This window comes from Pavona decussata, unplaced genomic scaffold, assembly GCF_977016875.1.
Source record: "Pavona decussata unplaced genomic scaffold, jaPavDecu1.1 SCAFFOLD_367, whole genome shotgun sequence".
Classification (NCBI taxonomy): Eukaryota; Metazoa; Cnidaria; class Anthozoa; order Scleractinia; family Agariciidae; genus Pavona; species Pavona decussata.
In genome coordinates, this window is record NW_028145743.1 from 70533 (window position 1) to 90153 (window position 19621).

Sequence of the window (19621 nt, forward strand, 5' to 3'; positions counted from 1 at the left end):
GCCTTTCAGGTGAACACCAAAAACTTCTTTTGACACGCAGTGTGTGCAGATCAGCCTTGTTATCCGCCAAGCAGAGCATTTTGCAACGAAGCACGTTTCCAATGAAGCCGCCATTTGTGACAGAAACTCGCTCTATCGTACCCTAGAGAGACTGATGACGTCACATGAAATTTTGCTAATATAGTTGTAAACGCAAAGGATTGTGGGATACCTGTCGTTCTCCTCCTGCCTTTCACCCAATTACCCCAGGGCATTTAAACATCTCACGTTTTTCACCCTACAGCATTGTCGCTTCCTTAATGACAAATTCATCGGCAAATACAATACGTTTCTTATTGAATACGTCTAGATAGGACATAACATGGGATGCTAGAGCTGTAGAATGACCTACTACGGGAAACAAGACCCAGCTAGGACTTAATTTGGCCTGAATTAGCTTAGATTTTACTGAAAGTAAGACGAGAAACGAAGAAAGTAAAACATTTTTGACATGTTTGAGCCCCTACCCCGGGGCATTTGAACGACTATTTTGTCCCGACGGTAGGGCATTTGCCAGTTTATTTTCAAAAAATCCTAATTCCCCGGGGGTCGGCCCGGGGGGGGGGGGGGATGGGCACTGTTGGAATTGACTGATGCATAAAAATATCGGTCAAAAATACGTCCACTACAAAAATAAGTATCTGTTTGAATATGAATACTAATTATAATGGAATTAAGCCTTTGTCCACCGACAAAAGTTGAAAAAAAAACATATTCGAAGATCTTTGAGGGAAGAAATCTGCCTTTATTTACATACAAAAATGCATAAGCGAGACAAAACGAAAAGTTACTGTTAAAAGCCCTCAAATTTGACAGATACTTGAGATGAGCACTTCGACATTCTTAAAGACTATTTTAGTTTTAACAAGCTCTAACTTAGTGATTTCAAGAAATGGAAAGATTGTCACTTACTTAGACCTTATAGGTTCTTACTCCATTTTGTTTTTCCTAGCTTGGCATAGTTACATGGTCAGTCACTGAAGTAACTTTGTGTTCAAGAAATCTCTGCTTTATTTCAGCGCAGGATGATGAAGTCTGTAAAACATTTGTTCATGCATATGAGGATCATTGATTAACAATGTAGCTGACAGAGTAAAATTTACGTCCAGATTTAATTCCTTTTAAGCCCTGTTCCGAATCACACAAGGAAGTGTTTTCCTTTAAACGAACATAAAGCTAGGTGCTCGCTAAACAATGACAATAAAATGTGATCTAATCAACAAAATTTTATTCCAGCTTGTTGCTGGAAAATGACTGCTAAGAAGAGTCGGTGAAGTTTTTTTGAATTGTTAATGTGAGGTTTCTTTCATTACTTTTGATATAAGAACATTCATAAAAACAAGAATGTTGGACTTCCTGGATTTAAACGCGAGACTTATATCAACCTATTCTATCAGCAGATTCAAATGTGTTTTCACTATATTACTAACTGAGTTTTGTCCATTTTATTTCTCTTTCTCATTGGGATTAAAAAACAAGTAAAAATAATCAATCAGTAAACAAATAAGCAGCCCACGTCACCTATTATGCTATACACTTTGGGATACTGAAGCGTGTCACACTGAGACATGACCTACCTACTTACAGTTGCCCAAAAATGTAGTCCAGAATCTAGAATCTGCTAGAGACGCCCAGTGCTTCGCCCTTCAAAATAAAGAAAACATGATCTGAATGAAATAAATGATGTAACTCAAAAAAGGTAAGGTTAGTGATTGATACTTCAGCAAACGTTGTTATAAACGTTTGATAAGAAGTCACCCAGTGAAGTGAGGTGATACTCTTGAAAGTAAGGAAAATGTCAAATTAAGTCAGTACAAAATAACCTACATACAAACAATTACAGGAAGAGAGAAAAAAGTTTTTCCTAAATCGTGTAGTGTATGGACAGAAAGTCTGTGGGCTTTGCTGTCGATGTCTAATTCTTTTACTTGAAAAATAAGAATAGAACAAGCTTTGTTGATTTTAACTTTGCTGGATCCACAAGAATGGTCATGTTGTAAAAGATTCCCGTGTGTTCTATTTAGAACACAATGACGCGGTTGTAGGCTTTATTGTGGCCAAATTACTGAAGACCAAATCTAGTGAAGCATATAAACCTTAGGAAACACTTCCAGAGTAGTGCTCAGTCATATTTTTTCCCCGGGATCGGAAGCCTTGTTTTAGCGCTGAAAACGCGACTGGTAAAAAAATGCGCTTTGGATGAAAATTTGAATATTCCTTTGAATGGAAACTCTTTTGTTGATAACATCTGGCATGGCTATTGTTTTACTGTGCGACATTAATTAAATTTCCGCGTCATTTCATCATCCGCTTTCGGCAAAGCATTGGCCAACATTTTAGGTTATATTTAGTAAGGCCAAACTCACTAATATTGCATATTTGTCAATATGCCTATCATCGAGAATGGTGTAGAAGCATTAATTATATTAATACTAAATACTTATAAAAACCAAAGTGACACATTAAAAAGGAGCGATTTACAAGTTTGGCAACAGTTTTGGTTGTTTGCGCCCTACTGTTAAACTGATAATTGCCGACAATCACTTCATGCACGAGAAAACGTATTTGATTTATTAACGTCAAACAGATTATTAATAAGTAACTGTTTCAACTGTTCGAGATTTTAACACATTTCTGAGTTGCACTGATGAAGAATAAAAGTTAAGCATTGACTAATAATTCGTTGCTATCGATGAAACTCGACGCAGCGCATTTTTGATATCGAACTATTCCCAACTCTCAACTCACGCCATATTAATTATGCACAGTTTTAATTAACTGATACTTCTGGAATCTTTATAAATAAGTCTAGTATTTTTCGGTTTTTCACAACAAAAAACTTTAAGTACGTTTTATTACACTTCTTTTTTCCTGCCCTCCTTAAAGCAATATACATTTGAGGACTTCTAAACGGATTGGTCATTTCAGACGATTCACGGACGCTATGGTTGATAAGTCTGATAGCTGTTAGTTTGTTGAGCAACATTTCGTTTACTGCTCGACTCAATTAGTCATCAGATAATAACCGATTGTAATTATTATCAGTGATAATCAGTTTGGAAAAGGTTTGCAAAGCGCCTGTCTTGGAGGAATATTACATTTTTACTATGGCCCGAGCATTAAACAAAACTCCTAACTTGCATTTAATGATAGAAATGTACATCGTGCTAGTTAAAAATAATATATAAATAAGCACTATGTTCATTACAAAAAGCGCCTTGTCCAACTTAGAGGCCTAGGAGGTGTTTTGAAAACTTTTATTTAGTTTGGTAATTAACGTCGGCTTTGTAAACAAGTATGGTATGAAAAAACAGTTGATATTTGGACGGCTAACGCAGCTAGTAAGGAAAGAAAAGGCTAAATCATGAAATTTGGATAAAGTCAATAAACCAAATGCAGAAAGGGATTTTAAACCCTCTTTCGGGGGAGGAGAATTTTGTTTCAGTCTAACCGTAATCCCGACTTCTCAACCATAAAACAGACTAAATAGGGCAAATATTGCAATTGTTTCAACCATGATAGAGCTCTCCGGACGCCTGTAAATTCGACTGAAGTGCTAACTAGGGAAGGTTATGCGTTCATTATTGTTGCACTAGAAATCACTAATGGCTCTTCATGGTCCGTTAAAATTTAAGACACATACCTGCATCATCACACAGATATATAGTAGAAGAAACGTCGATTCCTTAAAATCAGCATACATGTGAGGGAATCTAACAGGAGTGAAAGAAGAACTTGATCAGAGCTGACTTAATCAGGTGTGCAGAGCAACACGATGTTTTGATTACGTTTTGGGTGTTTAGCTTTTCTACCTGGTGGAAGACCACTGCCGATGTTCCTGCTCAGGTCTTCAAAACTGGAGATGTTTTTCAAACTATAGCTTAAAAGCACATATTGGATTCAGCCTTTCAAATAAACAACTCATAACGTCGTTCATACATGAAAAAAGATTTACGATCTGTCAACGTGGTATGATGACACTAAACCAGCTACTTACATAAGAATAACTGGCTGTCATGTATTTCACCTGCTCATTATTGTCATTCATAATTGCCGCTTTTTTCGAAAAAAGTTAGCTTCTGATAGTTCACAATATGAAACGCCGAGTGTTCTGTGTTCCTGAAATATTCACAATTAACAGACAAAAGTCACGCTTTTTAATAGCGCAAAGTTAGAAAGGCTCTTAATTAAAATAGTTATTAACCTTGCTTTATAAAGAGTAAGCAATAACAAGTAGAAAGATCTTTATAAGGAAGTCTTGATACAGTAACAATGATCAGTAGAAAACTAAAAATTTAAAAAAAAGTTTTTTTTAGACATAGGCTAAATTGACAGCTATTTCAGCTGTGAAAAATATTTTGTGAAAAGATGGACTTCACGTTCAAATGAATCTCCTGAACGGATGAAAATTAATTAGGCAATGAGTTCCACGTTCTTAGAACAGCTGTTTGAAATGCTTGCTCTCCTTAACTATTGTATTAGCAGGTTGTACAACGAAAAATTTCTGTAACGCTGATCTCAAGGAACGTCAAGGTTTATAACTTAAAATAAGGCTCCGTTTTATATTCCGGTGCTTGGTTATTCCAATAAATAAGTGTATTGTATTTTTCACTTTGCTTGATTTTCAAATAATTTATTTTGTTCTAGCATATAGCTCCTTTTTTTTTCAAAAACATATATTTAAGTATATGAATACATCAGAGCCATTTTAATCAGTTCAGACGGAACCAAAAATATTCTCATTGGTTGAAAACATCATTTATTTACATCAATGAATTTCATGCTATCATGAATTTAAGTTAATTCGAACGGATTACAGTCAATATTTCCTTTCCGTCCATTTTATTTCGGAGTTACATTGTAATGATTAGAATTTTTTTGTTTGGAAGAAGTTTGCAACGGTTTGGTCTGGTAGAAAAGTATTTTGATAAGAGTACTAAACAAAACTAATTACTTGATCCGAATATTGATGCATGTTGGCAACTGATAAGGCAATAACTTCACAATATTCATCACAGTTAACGTTGCCTCCAACGTAGAGAAGTCTTACATACTATATATTTCACGACGTTTCAACGATTTTCGCTTTCGTGACAAGGAAAGCTTAACTGTAATGTGAAAAGCACTTAATAACTATATACTATATGACTCAGACAAGAATGCGTTTGGTGCTAGTTAAGTGATTTCAAATCACTCTGACCTTAGGAAGGACTGTGTTAGCTTTGTGTTAACGTAAGAGAGGATCCATGTTAACGTTGATATCGTTACAACTTCCCTAAATAACTTAACAACGCGAATATTACATCATGTCAGTTATGGCGCGGTTTTCCAGATGCTCGTAAATGCGATTCGAACTAGTACACTCTTACGCTTTTATAAACATCGATCGGAAATAACTTCTTTTTTAACAAGTGAAACACTGTAATACATACCTACATCATCACATAGATTACAAGAAGATGACAGGCTGTTTATCAAGGAGCGGCAGACGAGGGCTTCTGACAGAAGTGAAAGAGGAACTCGCTGATTTAAATAAGGTGTGGCATAGCCAACAGTGTGTTTTGCTCCCGTTTGGGGTTTTGTAGCATTTCTACCATTTAAACTGGTTCAACACCATTGCTGTCATCCCTGCTCATGTCCTCGAAACTGGATGATTCACTACAAAAAGACGAACCTTTGAAACTGCAGCTTAAAAACACATATTGGATTCAGTCTTTCAAATCAACAACTCATTAACAACGTCTTTCATGCACGAAAGAAGATGTTTGATTTATCAACGGAGGATCTGATGACGCCAAACAAGCTAGTACTCCACACAAACAACTTCCGCTCATGTATCTCACCTGTTTATTATTCTCATTAATAATTGCTTCTTTTGATAAAAAAAAAGTTAAGCTACTGATAGTTCGGTGAACTTTGTAAACGAAGGAGCTAAACTTAGTTAAAACTTAGCCAAACAATGAGTGTTTTGTGTTACTGAAATATTCTCAACGCACAAGTCACGCTTATTAACCAGGCAGAGCTGAAGCGTTTTCAATTCTAATAATGCTGAATTTTTTTTTGTAACTCATAAGAAATAAGTCTGTATCAAAAGCATCAAACAGAAGTCTCGATGCTCTAACCATGATCTAAAACGCTAAAATATAAAAGAAAATTGAAACAAAACTATTTTTAACAATAGTTTAATTGAAATTAAAATAGTTAGTAAAAGGTTGAGTCCTAAATGTCTGAAGGTACTCAATGAATCTACCAAACAAATAAAACCAGGCAATGAGTACTACAGTCTGAGAAGATTACCTGCTTAAAATGCTCGCTTTCCTTTACTCTTAGTATTAGTTAATCAGTGATACAACGAAAAAGTTCTGCAACGCTGATCTAATTAAAGGAACGCTCAGGTTTATAAATACATAAAGCCCCTTTATATATTCCGGTGTTTGGTCATTCAAATAAATAAATGTATTGTATTTTTCATTTTGCTTGATTTGCAAATAATATATTTTTTCTGGCTCCTTTTCTTTCCTGCTCTATACAAAAAACGTACATCTTAGTGCATGCACCAGAGCCATTATAATCTGTTCATACGAAACTAATTCTAAGGGGTTAAAAACATCACTCATTTACATCAATGGCTTCCATGCTATCATGAAGTTAAGTTGATTCCAACGTCCTTTTTATCAGAGACTGAATTACTTCGTAATGATTAGAATTCTTGTTCTTTGGAAGAAGTTTGTAACGCTTTGTTCTGATTAAAAAGTATGTTGATAAGAGTACTAAACAAAACTAATCACTTGATTTGAATATTAATGCATGTTCGCCATGAGGAAATAACTTCACAATATTCATCACAGCTAGCGTCGCTTCCAGCGGAGGGGAGTTCTACGCAGTTTTTCCTGGACTTTAATCGATTTTCGTATTCGCAACAAGTAAAGCTTAACAGTAAAATGAAAAGTTTGTAATTACTATATGACTACATGACTCACAATTGCGGCTCATTACATGTAAGTGATTTGAAACCACTCAGTCCTTAGGAAGGACTGCGTTAGGTATCATTTGCATGTTGAAATCGTTACAGCTACACTAAACATCCATCCAAACGAACGCGAACGTTGCAATCACGTCAGTTATGGTGGGCTTACCAGATGCTCCGTAATTCTCTGAACTGAACGTCCCACGCTTTCATAAATATCGGAAACAGCTGTTATATTTAAACGCATGGAACTCCCAGATACATACCTACATCATCACATAGATGTAAAGCGGAGGACACGCTGATTCTCTGTGAGCGGCAAACGAGGGTGTCTTACAGAAGCGAAAGAGGAACTCGATAAGAACTGATTAAGATATGGCGCGGTATGGCAACAGTGTGGGTGGATGACGTCACTCATTTGGTTCGACTTGTGTTGACTTTTGGGGTGGGGTAGGTAATGCGCTAAGAGGGGAATGGTGGGAAAGGTAGTCTGAGATTCTTCTTAATTATTTGCTTGGTGGTATGTTACCTCGGTCTTGGTTTTACCGCAATTTGCGTACATATCTAGCGATCTTCTCCTACAAAGCAAGCAGCTGTCATGTAGTTGCTCAAGAGAAGCTGAAGAAATTAAATTATACCTCTTGGTTACTCACGCTAGGACACATACGCTGAAGAGGGCGATGCTACTGCAGCTTCTGTAGTGGCTACGACCCCCCACCCCAATGTTGGCGTTGCTTGCATCTTCTGGAACGTGTCCCTTCTTTAAGAACAGGAAAATCAGCTCATGCAGTGGCCGCAACAGTTCTTTTTACCACTCTTCACGATTATAGTTAGGGTGTCGTCACAGCAAGGGGTCTTCTCACAGGTGAGACAGTCGATTGCCTTGCTGAGCTCTTCCAGCATCTGGTGGGGTGTCCAACTTCTCTATGATTGGCATGCCTGTAGGGGTATGGACAGGCAACTCTCACCACCTCATTCTGAGTGGCGTATAGCTCGAGATAGTACTCCAACCAGCATTCCAGGTCCTTCCACTAATCAGTGATGAACCCTCGTGATTTGGACTAAAGGGGACATGTCCGAGATGCTGACTCTCCATCCATCTCAATCGATAGCCACACCCTTGAGTTTGTCGACACGTTTATCTATCCCAGGTTAACCATTGCCAATATGCAGAGGCTGAGGTAGATAACAGCAAAGCGAATGCTGAGGTTGTCATGACCAGGCTGAAACAAGAGTGTAGAGTAACAACCAATTGACAGAGTACGCTAAGGTGCCCGTCTCCTGAACGCACTGTCTCACAGCAGTGAAGCAACTTAAACAAGACATTCAAGCGGCTCAACAGATTTGACCTGAAGTGCCTCAACCCTGTATACTGCATATCCTGTGGTATTGGGACAAACTGATGACCGACATTGATGTTTTAGAGTGGGTAGAAATTCCCAGCCAATTACGTAAACGTTAAAAAGCAAGATATAATGTACTATGTTAAAATGTGGTTCAGGTGAAGTTTCCAACTCCAATCTCCTTGATTCAAGACAGACGTGATAGCCGCTACACAAGTGAACCTACGATAGAATCGAACCATGTAATAAGAATAAGCGACGCTAATTCCCCCACTTCTAGAGGTTTCCTGTGGTGTTGGGGGTTATCACGTCTGCCTTAAATGTAGGAGACCGAGGTTCCTGTCCTCGCTTGCGAACCCTTTTTCCACACGTTAACTTACTTATTTCCTTTCATATAAAAGATCATGACAGCAATCCTATGCGGAGATATGGCTAATTTCTTGCTGTATGTTTCATTCCCGGTGTGTTTGCTTTCCTAAACCAGAGGCGTGTCAGGTGAAGTTTGTTGTTGTTGTTGTTGTTGTTGTTGGCTGAGCCAAGTTCGGCGGATAAGGAAACCAAATGGAGTGAAAAATAATATCAAGCAAAAATAACAATAATCCTATTGTGTGTTTTAAGGACGCTTATAAAATTTAAAAACAAAAATATCCGTGCAAAGATCGAAGACCGAATCCTTTTACAAAAGAAATAGAGAATAAGTTCAATAACTACTCTCTACAATAGACCATTCCCAATCTATTTTTAAAGTGTACCTTGTCCGCATTTTTTCTCCAATTAAATATCTTCATATTTCGGAGAATTTCTTTACTAAAAAAAATAATTTTTGATTTGGTTAAATCGTTGCGTTTGTATGCCTCCGTTGTAGTCGAGTTCCGAATGGTTTGCGACCGCGTAAAAGGAGATCTGGGGAAAGTGGAACTGTAAGGTCAGATCGAGAACGACACTGAACGACTCTCAGTGCGGAGTTCTCTTTATTTTTGATCGGTCAAAGGTTTTCTGTGGCAAATTTTTTTCGATTCGAGCTCCATAGCCATCAGAACTCGACTGAAATTTACAATGTCTTCCACGTCATCGGATTCATTTCGGAGTCGAACTTGTACTCAGAAGACACAGAAATTAATTTTATCGCAGGATACTAAATGGAAGACGAGCAAGAATAAACCGCTTATCACAACAGAGATCAACAAAATATACGAGTGATTCTAGCGATGACGAAGCTGTTGCTTATGTTCACGACCCAATGGCGGATGTAGAATAGACAACGAGATACCAAGAGGAAATGGAGGCCATTAACGAAGACCTCGAGCGTTTTGTAAAGGACCAAAGGTTAATGTAGAACTCCAGCTGTGGTGTTCCCCAGGGCACGATTTTAGGCCCATTATTATTTCTGTTATACATCAACGATCTTCCAAACTGTCTTTCAAATTGTGAGCCGAGGATGTACGCTGATGACACCCACCTTACATACGCAGGTGATAATGCAGACAATATTCAGTTGCATCTAAATCAAGATTTAGAAAATGTTCACAATTGGCTGAGAGCAAATAAACTTACTCTAAATATGACTAAAACCGAGTTCATGCTTATCGGATCTAGACAGAGGCTAAGTACTCTCACAGAGTCCCCGACATTTGCAATTAATGATTGTCAAGTTAGCCAAGTCACTACTGCAAAATCACTTGGAGTGACCATCGATGACAGACTTGATTGGAGTGGCCATATCGAGAAAGTAACAAAGAAAGTCGCTTCTGGTATTGGGGCCATAAAACGAATAAGGCGAGAAGTCGCATACAACCTAAGGGACTCTGAAAATAAACTCAACGTTCCATTACCGCGCACAAACTGTTACAAAAACAGCTTCAGCTATAGTGGCGCCATTCTCTGGAACAGCCTTCCTTGTAACTTAAGGGAAGCAGAGTCCCTTGGGCAATTTAAACGATTACTCAAAGAACTGTAAGATCTGTAAGGCACGGCATTCGTAGAAAGCAGCTTTTTTATTTAAATATTTTTATTATATTAGTATTAGGCATTTTTAAAGCAGACGAATTTTGTACCGTGGATAAATAAAGATTATCACATCATCATATCATATCAGCAATGATAAGATTCGCGTTTGCTTTGGTCAGGCATTTTGATATTACACGTACCCAGCCTGGCATACTTTCTTCTCACGCTAATTCTTTTGTATTTCTTAAATTATTTATTCGCGAACACAAGTTTGCTATACTTAAAGTGCAAGTGTGACGTCGCTTTCTTCATACAAAACATGTGCGAATGATATTGCTGTTGTGAGCTGGAAGGTTGTTGATTACTCGAGGGCTATCGCAGAAGTACATGAACTGTTGGGAAAGAGGTCATCTCGAAGCTGTCTCGCACAAATTCTTTTTTTGAACTCTGACTCTGACCGCGAACTGGTGAGCCACCGAGCCACAAAATTATAAATTCTAATTGTTCTTTAAACCCTGACCGCGACTTACAAGCCACTAAATTATAAACCTTATTTGTTCTTTCAACTCTCGCCACGACTGACGAACGGTCAAGCCACTCAATTATAAACTTTTCTCGTTCTTTAAATCTTGACCGCGACTCGGGAGGGTTGCCGAGCCACTAAATTCTAAATCTTACTCGTTCTTTACACTCCGACCGCGACCGGCGAGCTAGCTGTCTAACAAAATTAACCTACCTCTTCAATTTCTTCGTTTCTTCGCCTCATCGCCTTTAAAAGGTTTCGTATGGAACGCTACTCCTTCCTGTAAGTTTTTAACGGTACTGTGATCTCCTATGACACATCTGGCCGGCATATTTCGGGCCACTATTGATCTAACTTTCTTAAAGAAACAAGTGAAGAGTGCAAAGTCATTTGTCGTATTCTCGGAGTGACGTCATAACAGCCACTAGACCCGTGCTCCTTGAAACTCGGTCGTGAACCAAAATGGCGGCGTTTTTTTGAGATACTTCCCGTATCTCAACGAATTATAACAAAGGGAAGATTTAAAAAAATCAAAACCTGCTTTCTCGGGGATACTCACCAAAATATGAAGATTTTTTCTTTTCTTTCTCTTTTACGCATTGGAAGTGGAGAAGAATTACTTGCATAATCTTGTCATTTTGCCAATAAATTTGTATTACGCGTCTTATAATTGCGATGTCACGTGATCAAAAAAAAAAGCTCACGCAATCAATTTAGTCTAAAAATTATGATGTAGGAGAGAAATATCACTGTTTGCTTATCTAGCCACACTATGCTACGTCACATCATATGTACTTCCACTTATTATTTTACAACGTATATATTCTGTGAAGTTGTGAGTTGTCCTAATAAACCCGAAGAAGACTGCTATTGGCCAGTCGAAATATCGTACACTTAAGCTTTTTCACGTCAGTGTTTGAGCTGTCCTTGCAGTGAGTCCTTTTGACTGTCATTTTTATTTTAATTGTTTTTGACTGATCACGATATTGTTTGATCCAGCGCTGAGCAAGATTGATCGTTCACGGTTTTTGCTTTGGTATATAAACATTAATTTACATTAAAAAAAAAAAAATGCGAGTTACACCCTTGAGGGAGAACAATCTGGGCGTGGTTCAAGCTTTACTCAACTCCTAAAGAATGATTGTATAAATGATGCGCATTTCTTGTGACGATAAAATGAAAACAAATCTTTGCTAGCGATTGACACTTAGAGATACCTGGATGACTGAAAACATCAGTATTCCGTGCTGAACGACCAAAGTGATCCCAAAATGGGAAATGTACAACCCTAAGCAAGACGATAAGCATCTCCCATCTTTTCTGCCGACAATCGAATCCACAAACTAACAATTGTCTGCAATTGTTTGTAAATAACTACAGGAGTAAAACCTAATATGTTTTCAAGGGCTTTTGAGGCAACTGCTACGCTGAGAGGAGGAAACATAGCAGTACTCCTGCTTGATCAAAACAAGCATTTTTATAAGGATTAAAAACATCTTAGGTTGATTGTAGACACCGGTCAGCGGACTTAAACTTCGAGAAAACAATGTCGGCAATGAAAGGGCCGATTTAACTTGACTAAGTACAGAAGACTTCAGGTCTAAATTAGAAAGAGCTGTTATTCAAAGGCAAAGTAAATGTTAGTATACTTGTAAGCGTTAATAAACTACACGTACATTCTGAATTCGGAATGTAATCGGAAGGAAATCCTCTCTACTTGTTCTCTTTGTCATGTTACCTTTTTTTTTCTCCTCTCTATTTGGTTTCCTGAAAAATGTTACAGACTTCGGCGAATCTCCGAATTGGAATTTGGAAATGTTGGAAATGTGATGTACATGAAACAAAGTTGAAATATAATCTAAAATGTGTATGACACTGACTTTTAAAACGTTAAAAAAACCAAACGTTTATAAAAACTTAACAAGACGTTTCGGCCGAAAATCTTCGACCTTCGTCGGTTTGAAAAATGACAAATAAGCGAACGCTTATCTAACGGTTCCGAGTTAGATTACCACAAGAGACTTTTTCCTCTGCGAGACCGAAATGCGGGCAATGAACATATCGATGTTTCTGGAATTTATAGCTCACTCACGTAATTTGTTCTCTCGCGCGGTGATCGTTCGTTACGCGTCGTAATTGTAGCACGCGCTAACTGTGAACCGTTAGATAAGCGTTTGCTTATTTGTCATTTTTTAACGACGAAGGCCGAAGATTTTCGGCCGAGACGTCTTGTTAAGTTTTTATAAACGTTTTGCTCTTAACGTTTTAAAAGTCAGTGTCATACACATTTTAGATTACATTATATCCATTCCCGACTGCAATTTCAGTATATTTCATTTGAACAGTTGAAATGTGAGCACGCGTTTTCCCGCGCTTGGCGCCAGTTAGATGTATTGGCTTCGAATTCTGTATGATTGGCTCGTTGTGTTGTTTACATCTGTTGTGATTGGCCAGAATAATAACTGGTTTTGGTTTTACGACACTCAATTAGAACACGCTCTACACTCTTTATTTGTTTTTATCATTCAGTTTGTTTGTCATTCACTAGGACTTTGTAAAGGGTGAACAAATTGCCCGGAAGGGGGGATGGCGAACCCGTAATGGTGAGGTAGAGGGGTAAAGTAAGAAGACGCTCGTCAGAAAATGTGAAATGAAAAACAAAAGGACTACTGCAAGGACTGATTAAACAACGTGAAATGACTTGAGTGTACGATATGATCGACTGGCTAATACCATTCTTCATCAGCCGGCCATCCCTTGAGCCGCTAGGCATTAACAAACGCGTTAATATTTATAGTACAAAAATTTTTGTTTTTCTGTTTGCTTATCTAGCCTCACCATGCTACTCACATCATATGAACTTTCGCTCATTATTTTACAACATATAGATTCTGTAAATTTGTGAGAGTCCTAATAAACCTGATAAAGACTGCTATTCGCTAGTCGAAATATCGTACACTCAAGCCTTTTCATTTTGTTTGATCAGTCCTTGCAGTAGTCCTTTTAACTTTCTTTTCTATTTTAATCGATTTTGATTTGATCCAACGCTCAGAAAGATTGATCGTTCACAGTTTTCGCAGTTGCATTTAAACCTTAATTTACGTTTTTTAAAAATGCAATTACACCCTTCAAGGAGAAAATAATCTGGGAGTGGTTCAAGCTTTACTCAACTCCTAAAAGATGATTGTATAAATTAATGATGGGCATTTCTTAAGACGATAAAATGAAAAGAATTCTTTGCGCTAGCTATCAACGGTAAGAGATGCCTGGATGACTGAAAACATCAGCATTCTGTCCTGAACGACCAAAGTGATCCCAAAATGGGAAATTTACACCCCTTAGCGAGACGATAAGCATCTCCATTCTTTTCCGCCGACAATCAAGTTCCCAAACTAATAACTGTCTGCAATTGTCTGTAAATAACTACAGGAGTAAATCTAATATGGCAAGAGCTAACATTCTCAGCTGTATTTAAGGGCTTATGAAGCAACTGCTACTCTGAGATGAGGAAACTTAACAGTACTCCTGCTTGACCAAAACAAGCATTTTTATAAGGATTAAAAACATCTTAGATTGACTGTAGACACCGGCCAGCTGACTTAAACTTCGAGAAAACACTGTCGACAATAAAACCTTATTTAACTTGACTAAGCACAGAATACTTCAGGTCTAAGTTAGAAAGAGCTGTTATTCAAAGGCAAAGTAAATGTCAGTATACTTGTAAGCGTTATTAAACTACACGTACATTCTGAATTCGGAATATAATCGGAAGAAAATCCTCTCTCCTAGTTCTCTTTGTCATATTACCTTCTTTTTTTTTCTCGTCTCTATTTGGTTTCCTGAAAAATGCTACAGACCTCAACAGACTGAGCGATCCATCACTGACAGACAGCCGAAGAGAAGCCATTTCGGCTCCAGAAATGTTCAAATTTCCATGGAGAATAAATTAAATCTTACCTTGTGGAATAATAATCCTCAGGAAGTTAAATAATAAATAACATAAGACCCTAACGGGAGGAGAAAACGTTCAAGGAAATTTGGTATTTCTCCAAAGCAGATGCTAGTTGGGTAGATTATAGAGTTGACTACAAGGTCACAATTTTTTTTCACGGGGAGCACAAAAATCTGAAAATCGCTTGGGGCGAACGCGCAGCGTGAGCAAGAGAAGGAATGAGAGTTCAACATCCTTGCTGGAAGCTACTTAACAATAATTGAGAAAAGAAGGACTCTAAGAAATCCTTTCTAGATTAAACCCTGGAAATTTAACTGGGGTACGATCTAAGGCGAGGAGATTTTACAGAACGATGCCTGAATCATGCGCATGAGAGTATTGCAAGCCTATCAACCTCATGTTCAATCTCGTATCCAGAGTCCTCAGGCAATGAACTCAAGTCAAAGTATACCTTCACCTCGCCAAGCAACCAGCCGCTGGCCAAAGAGCCAAAGACCAAAGCGGGCCCCACTTTTACAACACCTATTGTTATATACCTAGAGTTTCCCTCAACAAAACGAGCACTGTAATTGGTTGATTCTTGGTCACTTGCCCCTGATCAAATACAAATGAATCTGACCGGGATACAATTCCGCAGTTGTTCACCCTCTCAGTTCTTTGTTTGTTCGTTTGTTCAGTTTTGCTGTGATTGTTGAAGGGAAAGTCTAAATATGTCACAAAGCACTTAATGTATGGTCCCTCGGGAAACAAGTTAGTTTTGTTTTCCCTCGAGTCCTGATGTTTCCCTCAACGGATGAGGACTCTCAGGAAAACAGAACTTACTGTTTCGCTCGGCACCATACATTAAGTGTATATTGTAACAGGCTCGCTTACCAGCCGCTATTCGAGAAATAAGCCCGCGCTCACCGCGCGGCGGAAAACCGGACCCGAGTGAGCGCAGAAAATCGAGCCTACCACTGCGATGGGGGAAAATTGAAATAATTAGGAACAGCTAACGGGCCTGGCCAAGCTTATTCGTGCTGGAAACGCTCTGTCTTACTAATCAACATGAAACGAGACATTTTCACTATGGCGTCATTTAACTACAACTGACAGATTCCTATATTTATTTATTTATTTATTTATTTATTTATTTATTTATTTTTTGTTTTTTTGTTTGTTTTTTGCTCTCCACTGGGATTCAAAAAATGAATTTGTAGTTGTAACCAAATGACGCCATTATAAAAATGGCGTTTAGGAGTCATCTAGTCCCAGCGCAACCTTCACTGTACACCAGAACCCATAATAAATCAGTTCAATCGAGTAAATTAACTAAAACTCTTCCCCCCTCCCTCCCCATTGGAAAACTTTGCCCTTACGCTATAAAGAAAATCATCGATAAGCGAAGTTGCAAGGAAAAAAAAGAGACAACGGTCTTAGTAACTATAGTGAGCATTCCGTTTAAGCAATGCGCAAAGTCTGGCGGGGACGCGTAAAAAGTCCATGGTGACTACAAAGCATACGAACCTTTCTCTCTCTCCCTCTAGTTAGCTTCTCGCAATTTCGCCAACATCTGCCATATGAAAAACTAAGGCGCCAGTTACGCGAGCTAAAGAAGCAGTATGGCACGCACGAGATGTTGTTGCGCGAAGAAAAGAAAGAAAGCTTTTACCCTTCTCCATCACGGACCACCTCGCAATTCCGTGATAGCGCCCCCTGTATATGAGGGGTCATGGTCTTTGCGAGCATGCAGGCAGCGTGTATATCTTTGCGAGCACGAGCAGTTGTCAAATTTTCCTTGTGAGCAGCGAGCACTTTAGAAAAACACAGATGGCGAGCAGCGAGCACTTCGAGTATTCCCCTAGTCGGAATCTCTCTTTTATTAATAGGATACGTTGTTTTGCGCCAAGTAATAGCTAATAATCTCAGGCGCGTAGCTAAGGTTTCGATAGGGGTGTTCGTTGAGCCCCAAATCTTGCTGAGCGCCGGAGGTGCTCTTACTAGGGGGATCTGGGGGCTTGCTCCCCCTGAAATTTTTGAAAATCTGGGTTCCCAGAAACCTAATTTCCTGTATTTTGAAACCCATTTTAGGCAAATCACAACTTTGTTTTACAGCAGCCTTTTAAACTATATACATCATTTCGACGGCATAATTGTTTCCACTTAAACAAGAAAGTTCAATGTACATTCCGCGCCCTGTCAAGTTCTGATAGCTATTCGATCTGCTGATAGTCATACACCAAGCTGGTAAACTGCATCATTCAAACAAAGAAATTTCAAACAATTTCAAACAAATTGACTATCTCGTCAAGATTGACAGGCATATCATATTTGATATACATTAGAGCCAGGGCGGACAGCCTACCCTCTCCCATTGTACACTTCATGTATAGTTGTTCAACCTCCACATTGCGCTTATGGAACGTTCACATTCACAAGTGAATAATCTCAGGCGAACTTGTACGTAATTGCGCGTGACACTCAAAAAGGCTTGAACTATTAAGTTTGAAGTGAATCGCATTCAGAGAACAAAACCTATCGCAAAGCATGCTTTTCTATGGCTTTTTCGGGCGGATGCGGTTTTACCGCAAAAATGAAACGTCATTAAAATTCATCTCCAAGGGTTCTTGACAATTTTTATTTTTATTGAGGATAAGTCATAAGGCCTAAAGAACTGGTTTATATCTCTATTTTTCTTTGGTTTATGTATTTAGACCAAAGGAACTTTATTTAAAAGTTTTTCTTCCGCCATTATTGATCTTCAAAGGGGGTTCGTTCGAACCCCTCGAACCCCCCCCTCCTACGCGCCTGAATCTGGCCCCAGTAGTTCAAAAAGCGGATAACTTTATCCACCGGATAGGTCGCTGTCAGGCAGATAAAATGTGTGCAAGATTTTCCCGATAGCCCTATAATTTGAGGATAGGGTAGAAGCAAATGTGAAATTTAAGTATGGGATTGTGTGGAAAACTTGCCAAAGCGTTAGGTGGAGTATATTTGCTCCGCTGGATAGTGACTTATCCAGTGGATAAAGTTATCCGCTCTTTAAACAACTGGGGCCTGACACCTCCAAAACAGAACAGTAGGTGCAAAGCTAGGGCGGTTCAACCAGTTCCAGCATTTTACAGCCAATTGTGCCCTGCTTAATGCTAGTTTACTGCACGTATCTTCACGTGAGTCAGTCAGGGCACAGAAAGGCCACACAATTAAACTGTGTGACCGTTTGTATTTTGAAATTATAGAGGAAATGTATGGGAATAACAACAACAACAACAACAATTTATTTACAGATTTAGATTATATAAAGGGCTTGTCCCGCAAATAGCCACAAGGCTAGTCGAGGCGGGATAAGACAAAAAAAAATTGCAGTAAATTACAAACATGCTAGAAAACGGAAAACTTAACTTTACATAATAACGCAGATTTGGAAATGGCTATACATCAAAATTAATGTCGAAATGTCGAGATGGGAATGTCCAAAATTCTCGTATTATCGTACTACATTGCGATAAATATTCTCATTTAACATCAAAATAAACATATTTTTATCTTAAATGTTGTGTGTTGTCGTTCTTGAGGTTGAACACGGCAATTTTAGCGATTTAAAGGGAATCTCTTGAGTACGATGATACGAGGATATTCGGCATTTCCATATATTTCCGCTATAAATTACAAATACAAAGGGTCACACAGTTTGTGTGGGTGCCCTCTGATCAGGGCGGACGCTCAAGAACTTCAAGAGCTCTCAAGGACTTAGGTTTATATATGTATAAAAAATAACTACAAAGCAGGATTAACGAAATTTCGAGCAATCGAGCACATGTTAACGAGAATGCGAGCATGAGTGAGCAGTTACAAAAATTTTGCGAGCTCGAGCAAGCAAGCATCCGTGTAATTTTTGGGAGCAATTCGAGCAAAGGCCAAATTTTGCTAGCACTTTTAAATTTAATGGGACCATTCGATACCCCTTATATGCTAAAGAGACGGTTTATGACGCGAAGATTTCGTGAACAATGGGTTTTTTGCCCGAATTTAAGAACCCTGCTATCCGCAGTACTGAAAAAGATAACGGCTGGTACATTTACCCATATTTCCTAGCGTACGAAAACCTTTAAAACGCCAGCTCATAAAAACGCACGAAAAAGCTGTCAAAACTTTAAACCTAGTGTACACAATGTTGTTGGTGCAGGGATGGATATCGCAAAAGCATTTGTCTTTCTTTGTGCCTATGTCTTAGGTTCGCGAGGTATTGTGGTAAAATTTACAACCTCCATCTTTTTTTCCGCACGGCGGATTGTGACAATCCAGGCCATGGCAGGCCGAATAGCAAACGGCTCAAGTTCGAAAAGTCGTGCTTATTTCGCTGCGAACAAAATATTCGCAGACGTGGCGAGCTCTAAAGACAGTTAGGATGGAGCTTCCCTTTGCATACGTTTTGCACATATCCGGATGGTCCGGTTTCTTATTAGTCTTATTGACGGTACCTAGCAAAACAAAGATATTTTTGCGCGGTGTTTGACTATGCGCGGTTAAAACAGGCGTTCGCAAAGGTAATTAGAATTAAAAAATAAATAAGCGGTATTATTACAAACTGGATCAGTTGTATAATGCTATTCCAGGGAATTGATTGGCTTAGCAGCCACGGTATATATGAGCCATTATACCATGCCTGAGAAATAACCGGACCATTGAATTGTTTTCTGGTTGTTCTTGCGAAGTGGAAGTGGAATAAGTAAGATCTAGCAATGTTTCTTGATTTTTTAAATAAAACAATATTAATTATTCCTCTCACGCTTGTCGGATATGAGATCATTATAGCCAACTCGGCACTACGCGCTTTGTTCATCTATCATCTCATATCCAACGCACGATGG

General features: G+C 38.6%; 3 protein-coding genes and 1 long non-coding RNA gene across 7 annotated transcripts in view; 1 reads left to right on the top strand and 3 right to left on the bottom strand.

Annotated features, from left to right (window-relative positions):
- LOC146452482 (uncharacterized) overlaps nucleotides 1-7366 on the bottom strand; it is a 64086-nt gene extending 56720 nt beyond the window's left edge. Inside the window, exons 1-3 of one of the 3 annotated variants that reach the window (XM_085097778.1) lie at nucleotides 7273-7366; nucleotides 3683-3752; nucleotides 1617-1683 (exon numbers count right to left, since the gene is read on the bottom strand). The gene's annotated coding sequence lies outside the window, so the exon portion shown is untranslated. The remainder of the gene's footprint in view (nucleotides 1-1616; nucleotides 1684-3682; nucleotides 3753-7272) is intronic. The other 2 variants (XM_085097776.1, XM_085097772.1) reach the window with 2 other exon arrangements.
- Nucleotides 1-19621, top strand: part of LOC146452481 (uncharacterized) — a 125743-nt gene that overhangs the window by 68413 nt on the left and 37709 nt on the right. The gene's annotated exons all lie outside the window — the stretch shown is intronic.
- Nucleotides 1-19621, bottom strand: part of LOC146452485 (uncharacterized) — a 70681-nt gene that overhangs the window by 17822 nt on the left and 33238 nt on the right. Inside the window, exon 10 of the mRNA XM_085097803.1 lies at nucleotides 952-1074. The gene's annotated coding sequence lies outside the window, so the exon portion shown is untranslated. The remainder of the gene's footprint in view (nucleotides 1-951; nucleotides 1075-19621) is intronic.
- The window catches only part of LOC146452486 (uncharacterized), a 51650-nt gene that overhangs the window by 14639 nt on the left and 17390 nt on the right, over nucleotides 1-19621 (bottom strand). The window lies entirely within an intron of this gene.